Genomic DNA, 15,028 nt, shown 5'->3' with positions numbered 1-15,028 from the left:
ATAACCTAAAATGATGTTTGACAGCCTTCCTTTTTCCCACGAATTATTTGCTAGTCCCTTTAAAAATCAGCTATATTCTATCCTGGCAAAAGGGATAAAGTATTTTTAGAAATACGTTTTAATTTTTAAAAGTTTTATGTATTTATTTTGAGAGGCAGTGGTGCATAGAGGAGAGTCAGAGAAAAAAAAGTGGCCTTCATATGATTGATTACTTTCCAAATGGCTGCAGTGGCTAGCACTGGGCCAGGAAGAAGCCGTGGAATAGGAACTTCATTCCGACCTACCACATGGGTACAGGTGCCCAAGCACTTGTGGCATTTTCTGATGCTTGCCCAAATGTATCATCAGGGAGCTAGGTGGCAAGCGAAACAACTGTGGCTCAAACCCATGCCTATGTGAGACGCAGACAAAGCAGGAGAATTCAGCCACCGCAACACAAAGCAGGTCCCAGGAATGTATTTTATACACAAAACAACAAGAGCAATATAAATTCACAGCTGAAACTGCCCTTATCTTCTTGGTGTTGCTCATTCCAGGAATTCATTCTACATGCCTGCATATGTTGTTGTTGGGGGATTTTTTCTTTGTTTTTCTTTTGTGTTGGTTTTGTGTAAAATGTAACTTCTCTGATATGAGGTTTTGTTACTGTGGATACTCAGTATTTTAGATGTGAATTCATCAATCATAAAACTTGCTAAAACATGCTTTTATTTATTTATTTATTTTAGAACATGCTTTTAAAAAAGAAAAAAGAAAGGTCACCTAGGATATTTTTCTGCACTGAATTGTTCTTTCCAAATAAATGCATGCCTTCCAAAAGGGTGTTTACACTCATTACTTACAAAGGTACTGGAGACAGTTTTGCCGTCTGCTAATTTGGTCCAATCTAAAGTCCAGTACCCCAACCATGGTTGTTTTTCCCACTTGCTGGGAAACTGAGAATCTAGCCTGGTAGGGTTTCAAACTTTGAAGCATACTTGCTTATTTAAAAGATAACAAGCTTCCTGACACACATCTTCAATCTTGCTTCAGAATAAGTGTTATCTCAGCATTCAAGTATGAAAGGGTATGTCACAAGAAGTCAAAAAGTGGAAGAAAATGCAACTATCTACTGGACACTAAATGAGAAACCAAGAGAAATTCCAAATAGAAAAACATGCTGTACCGTTGGATTGGCTTCCACGGTTCCAGAGCTGGGAAGTGACTGATGCTGTTTCCCAGTTATAATGAGCTGATAAAAATGCAAGGTCATTCAGTTCTACACAGGCTTCCATATTTTCTGGCAATTCCAGGTTATCCGGCTCTCTAATTCTGGGCAAATATAGTTTCCAATCTGTTCACATGTGCTCACACCTCTTATTCCCCTCCTACATCTTTAACTTTTGCATCTGACCCAACTCCTACTCCAAAAAGCTTTTGATAGCTGTCACAGACTGAGATGTTCTCACCTTCCCACCACCAAGTACACTGATTTTGCTACATCTTTGTCCGGTCTTTCTTCCTTTCCATTTTATTTCCAGTCAAGAAGGGATTGGCCTTTTATCAAAAGCTTTCCAGTTCTCATACGCTTTAGGGTTCATTTCCCAGAGTGCTCAAAAATGTGATGCATTAAGTTCATTGGTCTGTTTTATTCTTCACTTCGTACTTAAACATATTTCATTATGTATCATTGTGGAAATAAATCCCAAACCGTACCTTATTCCAACAATTATAAAACTGATTAACTACACCTTATGTATATGGAGGGAGTATTATACATACTTGAAGATTCCTTCAGAACAGGAAACAAGGGACTTCTGTAAGAACATACCCAGCTCTAGAGCTCTCAGAAGAGTGGTCTACATGGACTGTGATTCCTCTCGCTGCTAGCTCAGGAGAGAGTAAGTGATGATCACAAGAGTCGTGGAAATAAAAATGTCAGTGGATTCAACATACCATGATTTCAGTCCAGAAACTACCACTAGAAATTGGTAATTGATGGAATTTAGGGAATTACAAGGATGACGTCCAGGGTTTTAATTGAAAATGAACATGTTCTTTTACTGGCAGTAAACAATGAAGGAGGGCTCAATGTCAAGTGTGAAGAGTTTACATTTGGACATAGTAGGTTTGGAATATCTGAGCTTGATAAATAAGTAGGGATTTGAAAAAAACAAAGGAGATGAGCCACTCTCATTATTGAAATTGTAACTTTCAAGTACAAATTATTTGAAATCTCCATAAATTATCCCAAAATTTCAAAATAGGCATAATGGTGGCATTTAGGTTATTCAGCTGCATGGGTTTTTCACAGCTTTAGGCATCTACTTTTAGGTGTCTGGAAAAGATAAAGAGACAGACTCCGGTGAAATTATGCTTTCTTCCCGAAAACCTTCAATTAACTTTTTTAAAAAAAATTAATTATTTTTATTGAAAAGTCAGATATTCAGAGAGGAGAGACATAGAGGAAGATCTTCCATCCAATGATTCACTCCCCAACCGGCCACAATGGCTGGAGGTAAGCCTTTCTGAAGCCAGGAGCCAGGAACCTCTTCCTGGTCTCCCGCATGGATGCAGGATCCCAAGGCTTTGCACTGTCCTCGACTGCTTTCCCAGGCCACAAGCAGGGAGCTGGGTGGGAAGCGGGGCCACCAGGACATGAACCGGCATTCTGTGCCTATGAGGCGAGGATTTGTAGCTGCTTTATTTCTTGCCGGGCCCGCAATACTGCATTTTTGCTATTTTTTTAAAAATGTGTTCTTCATTGTGTGATTCCTTTAAAAAGTAATTATATGTTAATTAAAGCTTTTATTACATGTTCTACAAGAAAGCCTATCCCATCTCATGGCATTATAAATTAAAATTTAAAGGCATAGCAGAATGTTCCGATTTTGTTACTTTGTACTTTGCAAGTGGCTGATTCCAAGCAAGCTGCCATAATGGGTTGTGATGATGTACGAAGAGTCATTATTGTTCAAGAGTTTGAAAATTAATTAAGAAATAAGCACTTTATAATAATTATTTTTGCAGTAGGTATTTTCCCTTCTCTCTTGCTGAAGAAAGAAGCTGTAACAAATTATATACTTCTGCAAGATGACATATTTGATATCTTTATTTGCCAAGAGTTAGTCCATGACTGTAAGTCACTGATTCTGAAACTGGATATTTGCTAACATCATCTGTGAAGGTTTACAAATTCTAATGTTAGGGGCTCACCTCAGACAAATTATATCGAATCTCAGGGTCTAGTACTAAGAGCCCTAACAGTTTTCATTGCTCCCCAAATGATACCAATGTACCAATGTTAAGAGAAATACTGACTTACCACTATAACCTGTGATCTTGTAATGTCACGCAAGCTTTAAATAAAAATTGCTTTCATTTGAGGATGAAATAGTCTTGTAACACCAATAGGACTATTAATCAAACATGATAAACAGAATGAATACTTTCTTCATAGAAGCATCATCTTTTTCCTGCCTTCCAAGTTATCAAAGAATCATTTTCAAAACTTAAGTTTTGTTTGCTCTGCTTGTTACAGCTTGAATGCAACTTTCTATATGCATCTATAAGAAATGCATATTATAGAGACCATATATGGTGCTTACAAGCTGGGAGACATATTTGAATACAACTGAGGGCACTAATACCCATGGACAAGTGCTTTCTTTCATATTTTGAAGTTTTTGCATTATCAGTAAGGCTAAAGTTGAACTCTTGGTCTCAACACGTGACTTTGTTTTAATTCAATTTTGCATAAAATTGTTGCTTTCTTAAACCTAGAAATAACAATATATAAGAAGCATCTGCTGTGTATAATGCACAAATGGTTGAATTCCAAAAGGACACATTTCAAAAAATCAGATTTTCCTCTAAATGAGACAAACTTTCCAAGATCTTTAAATCATGAGTGAGTTTTCTGCAAAATATGTATTTTGACATCTGCGGAACAGACTGTTATCTCTATTGACTTATGTCTAGCATTTTCTTTTTTAATGGTACTGCTTAATTTTAATACAAAATTATAAAAATCTAGCAAATGAAAGTTGTTTGAGATACTCATATTTAACCACTGCTTTATTTCTTCACTCATCAATTATGTTGTGTTATATCCTACTTCACATTGTAAACTTCTGCTTAGGGTCCATTGTAAATCAGAGATTTTGATTATGTAGAAACTAAATCCCTTCTAAATATTCAAAAATGGTGGAGAAGTAGTTAAATTTCCCACTTCAAAGTGCCTTTGGCTTGATTTCCAATTCCTTCTCTTGACTCAGTTTCTGACCAATCCACACCTTCAGAGGAAACAGTGGTAATTTAAGTAGTGAGAAAGCTGGGATATGTTCCTGCTTCTTGTGGGCATTTGGGAGGGAACTGGCAGATGAGTGCTCTCTCTCAAAATAATAGTAATAACAATAACAATAATAAAAATTTTAAAATGGGTCAGGGAGATGATAGCTTTGTGTTGTACCTTTTAGATCTAACTCATTTGAAAGTCAAAAAGAGAAACAGAAAAAGCCTCTTTCCACTGGTTCACTTTGCAGAAGGCCATAATGACTCAAGAGAGAAGCCAGACCCAATCCTGACCACCCACATACATAGAAGATACCCACTCCACTGAGCCACTACTTTTGCGCTCCAGCATTTACATTAGCAGGAAGCTGAATATTTGATGCCAAAATTTTCCCTAAATTTGGTGAAATAATGAAGTTTTTGACCAATAAGCCCAACAGTTCCAGTGTTTTATTTCATTGAGATTGGTGTGTGCTAATTAAGTAATCTTCAAAGAACATCTGCACATGTGTAATGCAGTCTCTGCAACCAAAACATATTTGGAAATGAAGCATTTGTCAACTCTAATCGGTGGTAATTTTGAAAATAAGAGCTAATTACTTAACATAATTTTATTTAATCATAATCTTTTATTTATTTACCATTTACATTCCCTTTGTCTAACAAATGACTTGAAGTAGCTCAGAGGTATGATATAATCATATAAAATTGGCATTACCAAAATCAGGACTAATGAAAGCACAAGATATATATTATATTGAAAGAGCACGTGCTTCTTTGCCTCCTGTGCAACTTGCAAAAAGTTATTTAACATCTCCAAGCTTCTAACTCCATTGTATTCACAATGCAGTATTGCTGCAAAAATAGTCTCAGGTAGAGTAGATGCTTGATAAATTGCTTTCCTCATCTCCCATTTAGATATTATGCATCTTCAAGCATATTTGTTCAGCCAAATAAAACATCAGTTCATGTTCTCAAATTTTTTAATGTGATCTTAGGAGTGGCTTTCATTTGTTGAGCACTTACTATGTGTACAATTATGTACTACGTTTCCATTTTATCACTATCTTTATATTATTATCATTGATTGGTTTTTAGTCTGTAAGAACTACTGTCATCTAAATAATGCAAATGCCCATTTGTAAGTGTGAATTTTTAAGGAAATAGCTGTGAAATCACAGGTGATAATGAGCTAAACTTTCTTGTTGCGGCATCATGCATATGTAAAGGATCACTGATATTTCCAGAATTTCTATGTACATGTGTTATCCAATTTGAATAGCAGGATATAATAGGTTCTAATGTATTTGTTTAGATAAATCGATATGTGAAGGAAAGTAATTAATTCAAACAACAATCACTTTATATGGAATTCTTTTGGTTCCCCTGAATTGACTGAAGTGTTGATATGACTATAAATAATACTGACATCCATAAATATTTAAGTGTGCAGATAATTTCTGTAATTTCTGTAGTAAAGAAACTCGAGAAAGAAGCTCAAACACAAGAGAATAGAGGTGAGCAGGTAGTAAAAAAGTTATGTATGGCTTAACTTTTCAAGGAATTTAATGACACTGAAAGAAAAGAAAGAACAACCAGTGAGAATCTGTGAGACTATTACAGTAAAAAGTCTTACTGCTTAGCTAGTTGGTTTAAAATGGTGATCAACAAGTTAATGACATGAAAGATTATGAACGTAAGTTAACTAAAGGGGGAGAGAATATGCTTGACTAGATTTAGAATAAGGAGTAATTAGTATGATTTTTTTGCTTGTAGAAGTCAAACTAAAGGTTAGATTTGGGGCCATATCATTGAGAAGCTGCAATATTTAATTTTTTATGTTGATTTTAGCCATCTGAATTTATGAGTTAAATGAAACTTTGTTACATTATCCACCATGGATAAACACATATTTATTTATATAAATGATTAAGCTTTGTTATAAGTCGTGACATACCTATTAAGAAACCCTCCACAAAGGATAGTCTCAAATTTATTACATGTATGATGTAATTTCATCTTTACAAAAATCTTTCCAGGCATGTACTATTATTATTCTTACACTACAGATTAGGAAGGAGAATCACAGAGCTCTTAGGTAAATGAAGGAATCAGTGTGATGAACACACATAGTAAGAAAACAGCAATCCATCTCTTGGCTCCTTTATTAAAGTGTTCCCAGGAAGGGCAGGGCCAAGGGGAGAGTCAGTGAGCTTAAGGGGAAATTTGAAGGTGGAAACCACAGGGAATGTTACTGTAATATGGATGGATGATAGAAGATAAAGCTATCTGATAAAAGAGAGGAATAAACTTGGAACTTCAGAATGTAAAAAGATCATTATGAAGCCTATGTTACAGAATGAGATAAAAATCTTGCCGAGGTAATGAAAGCAGTTACAGAAATATTCAAGTTATTGAATGAGAGACAAGGCTTGAATCTTTTCACACTACTCATGAGCCTTGTGACATTGGCAAGATAGTCTCCAAAGCCTCAGGGGCAAAATGCTTGTGGTTACATCTGAGCATGTTTTATAGCATTGAAAAAATTGTTTTTAATTTTCCCTATGAATTACAATTCAGCCTTCAAATTAAAAATAAAATGATTAAGATTTAGTGTGAACTGTGTTGGATATATTTATCCAACTCAGAGACACGGGCACAAATTTATTATCAAATTCCAATTCATGAACAGTACATTTTCTTTTTTTTTCACATGTTTTGTATGTTTCAATTAAATGTTAAAATAATCTGCAATGAAATTCCAGAATACTTATTTTACTTTATTTTATTTTTTTTGTAATCTCATTAGTTGATTAGGGTACAGAGGGTCAAGGGCTACAGGAGAGGGGGAAAAACCATTGTTTCCACACTAATATCATTTTCCCCCATTTATCAGGGGTCAGAGGAGGAACAAAGGGAAAAGCCCCACCCAGCCTCCCACCCATCCCAGGTCCCTGACGAAGGGCATGCTCCGAGGGTCCTGCTCAAGCAGTTTTGATAGTTCAACAGGTCTGAATTGTTGCCAATCTTGCTGATCCAATCACGATGAAATCTCTTCAGAATCCACTGGCTGACAGTCTCTTCATGGTTGGGGTTCTGAGATCAGCAGTTCAGTTGGAGGGATCTCCAAAGAAACTTCATCTGAGGTGATCCCAGACCTGATTCTTGTGTGTACTTGCCAGTCAGGGTCTGGCACCATCCGTCGCCACAATCAGCTTATGCACATGCTGGTGGTTGCAATTGCTGGGTCAGTTCCAAAACACTTTTGTTAAAGCTATTTGAGAGTACTTTATAATTTTTGCTTTGATTAAGATTAGCACCTTTGCTTCTAGCTGTTAATATTTCCTTAAGCATTTTATTTTTTCTATACAATTTCTTTGCTCAGTCCCTGTAGCAAAATTATATTTTTTACATTGAAATTGTACTTTTTATATTCTGCTGTCTACATCCTTTACTTTTTTCTTTGTTTTTTTTATTTCATTTTTCCCCATCTTTAAAGATTTTTTTCCATCTTTGAAGACTTTATCCATTGCTTTATTATCCTTGGGTGCTTGCTTATATATTAAAATCTTAGCTGTGAGCCAGCATTACAGTATAGTAGGCATAGCCAGCACCTGTTACACCAACATCCTGTATGGTCTGCTACAGTTCCAAGCTAACCCCTTGATAATGGCCTAGGAAAAGAAACAAAAAATGGGGAAGGTCACTGCTTCCACACAGGAGATCTGGATGAAGTTCCTGAGTCCTGACTTCAGCTTCACTCAGATATGGCTGTTATGGCCACCTGGGAAGTGAACTAGCAGATGAAAGCACTCTCTCTGTTTTTTTTTTCTTTCTGTTTCTCTGTAATTCTGTTTCAAATAAAGTCTGTGTGTGTGTGTGTGTGTGCGTGTTTTCCACTGCAACATTAAGTAGGTGGATTGGCTGCTTAAGGAGGGGTTTCGTAGTGTTAATCAATGATGAATTACAGTATAAAGATTCCTTTCTCTCTGGGGGAAAATTCTAGTCTCTGGCATTCTGTAGATGTATCAGGATGAGCAGAGAATATTATATGGTGGAATGCATACACTTGTGCCTGTCCTGTATACCTCAGTACCAATTCATTCAAACACTTTGGCACTTACATCCTACATCACAGTAACTGAACTCAATCCCTAGGTCTGCCTGTTGCTGCCTGCTTCCTGCTAGTGCAGACCAGGGGAGCTTAAAAGCAATTATTCTACCATTTGGAACAAAATGGTCCCAGCAGAGACCATTATGCCCAGTGATATGAGCCAAACCGAAAACCACAAATATCATATGTTCTCTCTATTATAAGGCAACTTTAACGGACAATACAAGATTTATATCTATATATATAAACATGTATATATATATTCATGTAGGGAAACTGAATAATGGAGACTAACATACTGGGAAGTGAAGATATGTTGCAGTGTCCATCTCTACTAGTGAATACAAGGAGGACTCCCAATGAAACTGTTAAATAAAACTTGACACCCAATTGGTGGACGCTCTACCATTGTGCACACCTACAGTGTCAGTATACACTTAAGTAGCAGAATGATGGACTTATGAATATTGTTTAAAGACTATAATATTTTAATAATATAGGGGAAATCAGTGCGTGGAGAAGGAGGGGAAATAGGGAGGACAGAAGGGGAAACTCCTGAGCCTAATGGAACTGTATCATGAAAAAACAAATTTTAAAACAAAACAGCAGTTACAGTTCTTGATGCCATGTGGGAAAGATGTATTGAGTTCTCAGTCACTGGCAACAGCACTGAAGCAGCCTGAGCTGCTGCAGGCATTTCAGGAGAGCAGACGAGAGCTGTCTTTCCCTATCGATGTGTCTCCATCTGTTTCCCTGCTCCCCACCCCCTTTTTCCCAAAAGATCAAAAAAGAGAGAGAGAATCGGGAGTGGGTATATCAGGTTAAGTTGCTGCCCACAATGCTTGCGCTACTGTAAAAATAAGTAGCTAAATAAATGAACATCTGAAATCTGCATGTGAGTGGTCTACAAAAAGGTCATGGAATGTGCATGTGTTGAAAAAAAATTATGCAGGGATATTGAAACGTTTGCACCAAAAATAAACTATTAATTTCTCTTCAACCTTTTTCTTTTAGATTTATTTATGTTTTCCTTGGAAAGGTAAATTTACAGAGAGAATAAGAGACATATGAAAGATCTTCCATCCACTTGTTCACTCCCCAAATGGACACATCAGCCAGAGCTAAGTTGAGCTGGTCCACAGCCAGGAGCCAGGAGCCTCTTCTGGGTCTCCCACATGGGTGCAGTGTCCCAAGGCTTTGAACCATCTTCCACTGGATTCTCAGGCCATAACAGGGGCTGGGTGGGAAGTGGACAGCTTGGACAGGAGTTAGTACCCATATCAGATCCTAGCACTTGGAAATGGAGGATTAGCAAGTTGTGATATTGCACAAGCCCCTACAAATTTTTTGGAAGTACACTAAACGTTTTCTGATTCTCTTTTCAATCTTTTGTAAACCAGTGTCCTCCAGTTTCTGGTCCTTCCAACTTCAAAATATTAAATTCATTGAAAAATCTGAACTCGCTCTATTACAAACAGCTTTTCCATTACTACCCTAATGGCCACCTAATATTTAGGGTATAAATTTCTCCACTATTCTGTATCAATTAACTCTTAATACCTCAGCATCTTCCAAATTTGTCAACACATTGCCTTCACTGTGTCTATGATTTTAATTTTTCCATACCACTTAACTTGAGCAAGAGGGAGAAGAAAGCAAAATCTGTCAAATCTGTTTTTTGCATTTCCAAATGATTTTTTGGAAAAAAATTAGATATACTGATCTTGTTAGAGAAATAAGTTTTATATGCTGATGTTTTATTTTGTTACTAAGTTCTTTTTATTATTTATACTTTAAAAATTAACTATCAGATTTTCTAGTACAAAAATATATTGTATACAGTGATGTCTACATTGTCTCTATTTCCCTATTGTCTATTCTTGTATCATTTGGGAGAGGACCTCCTGTGCAGTTGATAGAGGTCATAGTGGCATACTCCTCCCATACACGACTAATGGAAATTCTTCTAACATTTCATTATTGAACATGATTTGGGGGCCCAGCATGATGGCTCAACTGGCTAATCCTCCCCCTTGCAAAATCTGATCCCATGTAAGTGCCATTTCATGTCCTGGCTGTTCCTTTCCAACCAGCTGCTTGCTTATGGCCTGGGAAAGCAGTGGAGGATGGCCCAAAGCCTTGGGAAACTGCACCATTTACGGAGACCCAGAGAAGGCTCCTGCCTTCTTCTTCTTCTTCTTTTTTTTTTTTTTTTTTTTTTAAGATTTACTTATTTTTATTGGAAAGTCAGATATACAGAGAGGAGGAGAGACAGAGAGGAAGATCTTCCATCCGATGATTCACTCCCCAAGTGAGCCGCAATGGTCGATGTTATGCCGATCCAAAGCTGGGAACCAGGAACCTCTTCCAGGTCTCCCACACGGGTGCAAAGTCCCAAGGCTTTGGGCTGTCCTCAAGTGCTTTCCCAGGCCACAAGCAGGGAGCTGGATGGGAAGTGGAGCTACTGGGACTAGAACCAGCGCCCATATGGGACCCCGGGCACGTTCAAGGCGAGGACTTTAGCTGCTAGGCCACGCCGCAGGGCCCAGGTCCTGCCTTCTGAAATCAGATCGGCCTGCTTCTGGCCATTGCATCTATTTGGGGAGTGAACCAGAGAATGGAAGATCTTTCTGTCTTTCCTTCTCTCTGTAAAGCTGCCTTTAAAAAAGAAATGATTTTCACTCTGTTTTGAATAGATATTTTTCATTGGATGAGACTAGTCCCCCATATTCATAATTTGCAAGTGAAAACTGGGTACTGAACTTTATCAGATGTTTTCAGATTTATTTATGCTCCTGATTTTTCTTCTTAATCTCTTAATGCAATTGTGTTAGTCCATTTTCAGCTGAGGCATGCGGACCTCTTTATGAAGAAGAGAGGTTATTAGAGCTCACAGTTCTGGATGTGCAAAGTCTAGAGGCCTCATCTACTGATGGACATGTTGTTGGCAATTTTGAAATAACACTTAGCATCACTTAACAAGAGACTGGTAGTACAACTACACCTGTGTGTTTCTGTCTCTCTTTGCATCTTCTTATAAAGGCTTTGGGATTCCAAACAACTCTGAACACCAGTGTAGTATTAAATACTCACCCCGCGTTAATACCTCACATTGGAGATTAAATTTCAACACAGGAAGCCTTGCTAAGCACTCAAATCTTATCCAAATCACAGCATAATTTAATTACATGGAAGCAATATTTGATGTTAAGCCATCCTGCATTTCTGAACATACTCTGATTTGATATGTTTTATCATTCTTATACTGTGTTTCTTGGTTTGGTATTTTATTTAGTATTTTTAGATTTGTTTGATAAACACAAGTGGTTTAGAGTGTTCTTGCTCATTCTGGTATCAAAATTAGCTTTCTTGTAAAGTGAGTTGGATACTTCTAATCTTTTGTGTTAACCTGTAAAAACCTGTAAATTGGGGATTATTCTGCCTTTTCTGTTTCTTAAAAAATCACTTTACACTGAGCTGCTTACTTGGCCTTTTAGAGTCAAGTTGGGTTTCATTTTTCATTTCATTGACTTCTAATTTCATCTTTTTAAAATCCTGTTTTCTGATGTATTTAAGTACCCCATTTGTTTTCATTGTTCTCTTGTTTTCTATCTTAAGGTATGAGTTTGTATTTACTTACATTGAGTGTTCTCCTAGCAGGACTTCATGTGTTTATATATCTGCTTCTCCAATCATTGTTCAGTTGCTTATAACTTAGATCATAGTCTTCCTTTAATTCATGAAGTTTTAACAAAAAGATTTTCTGTTAAATGGTGGAATTTTTCAATTTTTAATTTTATTGTAGTCTGTAATTTTTATTAATTATGTCGTATAACTAGTTTGCATCTATAAATGTTCTATTTGTGCTTTAGGTTGTGCATATTTGTTTTCTATGTACAATATTGTAGAGAAAGAAGGCTACTTACTTGTTCTCATGGTGTTGCTCTTCCACATTAATATTTTTTCCATGGTTTGTGAGAGCTGTAATTAACTCCTATATTATAATCTTGGTTTGACAGCTTATCCTTATGTTAATTTTTGCTGCATCTACTTTGAAAAATTATTATTGGTTTCATAATGCATGTTACTTATGAAACTTCTTAATGACCTGCTTCTTTGTCAGTATGAAAATCCTTCTTCATCTCTTTTAACGCTTTTTTCAATATTAACACTGTGATACATGATTTTTGCATTTTATCTCTCTATTTCCAGTTACCGTGTGTCATTGTGTTTGAGAGATATTGCATAAATACTTTACTGAAATTCGAGTTTTAAAATGCATTGAAAAATTTTAACTCTTAACTGTTGAATTCAGACATTTCCATTTATTGTTACTTCTGTTTTGTTTGGAGTTACAGATTTCTTCTTTTCTTCTTTTTAATAATTTGCTTATACAATGTGAACAAATTCAATGTATTGAACAATACAAGTTTGGGGGCACATGAGTACTTCTTATTTAACCCCACTTGCTACCTGTATTCCCCACCCACCCATCACCTTTCTTTCTTTCTTTCTTTCTTCCTTTCTTTCTTTCTTTCTTTCTTCCTTCCTTTCTTTCTTCCTTCCTTCCTTCTTTCTTTCTTTCTTTCTTTCTTTCTTTTTTTCTAGTTTGTTGTTTTATTTCACCTCATAGTCACAGGCTTAACACCCCATTAGGTAAGGTTATGAACACATAGTTCATAGAAGATAAAATTTTAAAAACACCTACTGTTCCTCAATGATGTAAGTAAAATCTATAAACAATAATTAAATCCCAAAATGTCAGTCTCACTCAGATAAATCACTTCTTTATTTCTGCGTATTAATTTTCACAGATTAAGAAAAATATATAATGCTCAGCTTTTTGGAACCAGTTTGTTTCATTAAGCTTAGTGACATCCAGTTGCACCCGTAAAAGACAAGATTTTGTTCTTTTGGTTTTTGTTGTTTAACGACTGAGTAATATTTCATGGTGTATATATTTTCCACATTTTCTTTATCTACTCATCCAATAACAAACATCTGAGACATTGTGATCTCTTTGTCCACCTTCTGTTGGATTGGTCATGTTTTTTTGTTTTTTTTTTTTAAATTCTGCTCTTCTGCTCTTTTACAAGTAAATTGTGTGTTACTCTAACAAATGTTAACAAAAATGCTTAGATAAGTTGAATTATCCTGAGGCAGTCAGCACTACTAGCATCACTAAAATCACATAAAAGAAAAGAGGTGTGGCGTGTAGCTATCATCCCTATCATCTTTTAAACTTCACTGCTATTATTTTGAATTTTATGTCTAGGGGGTTTATTTTCTATGTAATTTATGTACATTTATAACTATATATATGGATACATATATAAATATATATACAATGTCTACTGCAAAAATGCATTTGATTGCTTTCTTTGTCATTTATCATTTAATATATCTTATTCCTTTCTTCAAGGCTGCTTCTTTTTGGTGATTAATATTTTGTGGCAATTCTTTCCCAGCAAACCTTCAAACTTCATTTCATTTTCACCTGCAAAAACCTATTTTTGCACTCCTCAGTTGAATAACTGTTTACCTGGCTATAGAATTCTCTTATTAAATTATTTTTCCTCAAGTATATTGAGGATATTATTTTGCTGCATTTTGAATCCTAGTGTGCTCACAAGAAATATCATCAATCTGATTCCTATAATTTTGTAATTAATCTTTCCTTCAACTGTGATAATTTTAAGCATTTTTCTCTTTATTCTTGAAGGTCACCATATCTGGGTGTGTGTTTGGTGTGTGTATATGAATTTTTCAGCTTTAATATGTATATTTCATCTTTAACAACCAGAACATATTTTTTAATTTCTGAGAAACTCCTGCATAATATTATAATGCTGCATTTCTCCCCTAATTTCATATATTTATTCCTTCTGGAAGTGCATCTAAGTGGTTATTCAACCTCATATGCCATGCTATGTACCATATTTGCTCATTACTTTTCATGTCATCATTCCAACTCCCAACATGACAGCTGTAGTATGTATCTGCAATTTGTTCTCATATGTTATCTATTTTCATAGGTTTCACAGTCTGTAGTTCATCTTGATTCATGCTTCTTTTCCAGTTATCTTAAGTTATTTTTCTAATGTCTCTAAAGATTTAGGATGAAAGAGATTACTTCAACAAATTCATTTGGTGCAAATGAACTTTGCAATTTATGGTAATTTTTTGGAGTACAAATTTTCCATTACATTTATGGAGAATCTGCCAAATCATGGATTTTAGCTCTTTTTTGCTCCAACTTATCTTTTCATTTGATTTTCAATGAACGTCTTGAAGTACTCTCATCTTCGAGAGCGATAGGCAGAAACAGTGTTCATTTGCCAACTTCAGATTGCTTTCATGGCTTGCAGTATTTGTAAGCAACATGAGTCAGCTGTGACACCAATAAGGTGGGTTGGACTTTGCCCAGACAAGTCCTGAAGTGCAGGTGCTGAAAAGTTCATCTTCAGAGTGATGAACTGTGAGTACTCAGTGTCGTAGGAGTGAAGAGTAGATAAACAGGTTAAAGAAGGAAATGCTGTAAGACAAGAGGTCTAGAGAATGGGTTCAGTTGTAACAATAAGTTGAAAACTATCAAAATGTGAACGTATTTATGAAAAAGGAGAATCAGAGGCCAAGCTTTAT

General features: G+C 35.9%; 1 protein-coding gene across 2 annotated transcripts in view; it reads left to right on the top strand.

Annotated features, from left to right (window-relative positions):
- Positions 1-15,028, top strand: part of ADGRB3 (adhesion G protein-coupled receptor B3) — a 726,224-nt gene that overhangs the window by 641,341 nt on the left and 69,855 nt on the right. The gene's annotated exons all lie outside the window — the stretch shown is intronic.

This window comes from Ochotona princeps, chromosome 1, assembly GCF_030435755.1.
Source record: "Ochotona princeps isolate mOchPri1 chromosome 1, mOchPri1.hap1, whole genome shotgun sequence".
In the NCBI taxonomy this organism is placed as follows: Eukaryota; Metazoa; Chordata; class Mammalia; order Lagomorpha; family Ochotonidae; genus Ochotona; species Ochotona princeps.
The sequence above is the reverse complement of the archived record's forward strand: the minus strand, read 5'-3'. Positions and strand labels throughout refer to the sequence as shown.